The following is a 3,948-nucleotide window of genomic DNA, read 5'->3' as shown; positions in this document are numbered from 1 at the left end:
TTTCGGTGGGGCGTGGGTTAGCCCCAGCCAGTGGACGAGGCAGGCAGGCCGAGTCTGCCCGCTCTGCCCGCAGCCAACCGTGTGCGCCTGCTGGGGCTGCTTCCACCCGGGAAGGGGCGCCTTGTCCTAATTTTCACGTCGGGACTTACAAACTAGCAGTGGCCCCGAGAGTAGGGCACACTGAGACCCGGGAAGGTAGAGGTGAGGTCAAGCACCACTCCGCAGTGACGTCCGGCCATTAAAAGTCAAACGGGCTGAGAGGCTCGGCCCTCTCTCCCCTCTCCCCGTCCCCGTCTGACCTGAAACGACCCCGAGCCTCTTTTCTGCTGCGGCAGGTGCTTGTTCCCTCTTCCTAGATGAAGCATCAATCATATCACTATTTCTCGATGACTTGGGTCTGTGCTGTCTGTTGAGTTTCTGTGACGGAAGTAGGACCGGACGCCATTGGCGTCACCTGCCCCATGTGTACCTTGTGCGTCCGGGGTCGTGGGGTTATGGTTTCTGGTGGAAGCTGTGATACCTGTGTTTTTATGTAAATACTCCTCCCACCTGAGCCGAAGAAGGTACCTGAGCTCCATTTTCCCTCTTGTGTGAGTTTTGTTTTTCTTGAAATTAGCGTTAGGCTTGTTGTCTCACGTGCTCAGTTTTTTTAGCAATATCTAATTTTCCCCAAATGCTCACTCGGATCTGTCACAGAGCGAACAATGCCGTTTCCAAATTTAGCCTGTCAAGCTTTCGAGCGAGCCATCAGCCCCATCCCTCCTCGGAGCACCTCTCCCCCGCCCAGCTCCACACGACACAGCTCTGCCTGGTGCACGTGTTTCCCAGGAGCTCTGCCACTGCTCCGGGAAGGCCCTGCCATCTCATGCTTCATTTTCTTGCTTTTCGCCTTCATTTTTGAGATTTTTTTTTCCACTATAGGGCGCGTGCGCTCGCCAGACAGACAGAGAGAGACAGAGAGACAGAAAGCGAGAAATCACCCCCCAGAGGGGATGGCCACGCCGCAATCCCTTCTCCTCCATTCTCCTCTTGGGATCTTGGGCACGCACGCACACACGCCCGGCGTGGGTTTTAAGCCACCGGGTCCGGGACGCGAACCGCGGTCGACTACGTGGGAGTCCAGCGACATAGCCATTACGCTAACTGCTGGTTCCCTTCGCCTTCATTTTTGCAGTGAAGTAATCCGGGAGCTCCCTTGCATAGGGCACTTGGCATATAAACATTTTGGAACAAAGTCTGAAAATCCCTCTTTTCGGTTTTCAGTGGAAACAGAATTCCAGGCTGAATATAATTTTTCATCAGAAATGTCCCTCTGCTCCCCTGTCCTTTGGCGGCCAGCAATACCCTGGAGAAGTGGAGCGCAGCTCTTCCCTTTCCCTGGTGGCCTCTCACTCCCCCGGGGGCCCGTGAGCTCTTTTCTGAGCCCTGCCCGTGGTAAACCCCAGCGTTCTAACCACTGGCCGGGGCTCGAGGAGGGCCGCACGGCGGAGGCCCGTGCTCTTCAAGCCGGCTTATTTCCTCGTGCTACCTCAGTCGTCGCTGCCCCTCAGTTCACTTACTTTTCTTGTGCTGAATTAATCCTCTCATTTCTTCATCTTCCCTCTTCCTTACTGTTTTATATCTTCTGGGAGAATGTCTTTTATCTCTCAAACTTTCTATTGATTCTTTACATTTTTAGTATTCTATTTTTAACTTGTGACAACTCTTTCTAGTTCTCCGGCTGTTCCTTTTATCGTCTTCTTTTTCCCAGGAGTGCCGTATCTTTTCTTCTCCCTCTTGAGTCTGAGGTTAAGGCCTGTTTTCACTCCCTGCATGGCCTTCTCCCAGGTTCTCTTCACTGTTTGTTACTTCAGCCTCAGTCTCTCGTGTTTGAGCTTCCTTGGTGACCTGGTGGCCTTCGCTATCCTTTCCCACTCGAGTGAGGCAACGACACGCAGATTGGACGCCCGGTGAAGGGTGGAGGGTTGCTGGGGACCGTTGCCTGGTGAGCTTGCTGTGGAATGGCCAGGAGGACGGCCTGCCCTGAACTCCAATGACCAGAGCCCTCACTTTCGTGCAGTCCCGCCGGGGAAGCCCTGTAGCTGTGCGAGGGCGAGGGTGAGGTTGGAGCATACACCTAGAAATGTGTTCTCAGAGCAGGAGTCAGGTGGGGAGGGAGCCCCTCGCTGCATGGGGTGTTGGCTTTGTCCCCTGCGAGGCAAGGTGTCCGAGTCCAGAGTTCCTCTGAGGCTTAGTTTCTGCAAGGCCTAACTTTTGGAGGTGGGGGCAGTGTGTCAGAAACATTATTTTTACATAGTTACGATAGGACATGTTTTCTAAGGAGCTTCATTTCCTGCTTACTTTGCCATCACATGTCCTAAAGCTGGAACTATATGGAGAAGATTAGCATGGCACCTACACAAGGGCGACATGCAAATTCACTGTGTTCCCATAAAAACGAACAAACCAAAGAAAAAACCTCAAAATGGACCAAAGCCCTAAAAATAAGAGCTGAAAGTGTAAAACAGGTGAAACCATGGAGTTCGAGGGTACTTTCGATGTTGGATTTAACAAGGATTTCTTAGACATGATACTTTTTTCCTTTTCTTTGTTATTATTATTAAACCGCTATACATCATTTAGATTGTGAAGAGACTTTACCCAGCACGGTATACACCTCAGTCCAGCCCAGCCGAGAATACTATGTACATCCTCAACAGTAATAAACCATATCCCAAAAGCACAAGAGACAGGAAAAAACAAGAGAGACGAAGAGGACTTCACCAAAGTTAAAAACTTTTGCATCAATGGGTGTGACCGGTGGGTGAGAGGCAACCACAGCACAGGAAAGCGCTCGCAGTCGCGTCTGACAAGGAACTGTTAGCAGGGCTGTGCGAAGTTCTCCCAGGGCTCAACGGCACAGAAACCAAGCGTCGTGATTAACACGGGCGAAGGACTAGATAGACATTTCCCCAAAGAAGGCATACAGACGGCCCTCCAGCACACGGAAGCATGCGCTACATCACTGGTCATTGAGCAAAGCCAAATGGAAACCACGGGAGATAACACTCCACACCCAGTCGGAGGGCTGTTACGAAGCACATGAACCAGACATGATGCGTGTCGGTGAGGACGCGGAAGGACCGGCCTCATGCTGTGCTGGTGGGAGTGCGACACGGTGCAGCCTCTGTCGGGAACGGTCTGGCGATTCCTCACAACTGAAGCCTAGAGTTACACCTGACCCCGGAACTGCACTTGGGACGTCCGAGCCCAAGAGCAGAGGCTGGGACTCAGGAGACGTCCGCGGGCCGTGCTCAGAGCAGCGTTGTTACAACGGCCGAGAGGTGGAAGCCACTGGAGTGAGCCTGGTGCAGGAGCAGATCAACTGTGGCCCATCCACGCAGGAACGTCATTCAGCATTCTAAAGGGGAAATTCTGGCAGAAGCTACGGCTCCGACAGGCTTCGAGAACACTGGGTTAGGTGAGATATGTAGTCACGAGCAGAAAAGCACGTGCGAGGTCACCTACATGAAGCTCCGAGAGGAGCCAGGCCCGTAGCGACAGGGAGTGGGACGGCGGAGTTAGGGCTGAGGGGAGAGAGAACTGGGGAGCTCATGTTCGGAAGGAGGAGAGCCCCAGAGCTGGGGGACCGGCTCAGCAGCGCCTCTGCAGTGCTGCACGGCCAAACGCTTACAAATGTCCAAAGTGGGAAATACTGAGTTAGGCGGATTTTACCATGCTTTTAAAATGTACTTTAAAAAATAAATCAAGAAGAGTTGTTTAAAAGAAAAGATTTTGGTTTATAGATACCTCATGTCACTCAGACATTCGAAACCACCAGCCCCTCCTCCCTCTTTCCGTCCTCCCTGTCTCTCCCTTTGTCCTAAATGCAAAGGGAAAGGCAGGGACGGTGCTCCCCTTCCTCAGGACTCAGCACCCCCTCCCTGTCCTTCGGCGTTGGACGCTCTT

General features: G+C 52.7%; 1 non-coding gene across 1 annotated transcript; it reads left to right on the top strand.

Annotated features, from left to right (window-relative positions):
* The first annotated feature begins 2,332 nt into the window (after window positions 1-2,332).
* On the top strand, window positions 2,333-2,440 carry LOC114008469 (U6 spliceosomal RNA). Its single transcript, XR_003550004.1, has one exon. It is a non-coding gene; the product is annotated as a U6 spliceosomal RNA (small nuclear RNA).
* The last annotated feature ends 1,508 nt before the right edge of the window (window positions 2,441-3,948 follow it).

This window comes from Tupaia chinensis, unplaced genomic scaffold, assembly GCF_000334495.1.
Source record: "Tupaia chinensis unplaced genomic scaffold, TupChi_1.0 Scaffold000346_1, whole genome shotgun sequence".
Lineage (NCBI taxonomy): Eukaryota > Metazoa > Chordata > Mammalia > Scandentia > Tupaiidae > Tupaia > Tupaia belangeri.
The sequence above is the reverse complement of the archived record's forward strand: the minus strand, read 5'-3'. Positions and strand labels throughout refer to the sequence as shown.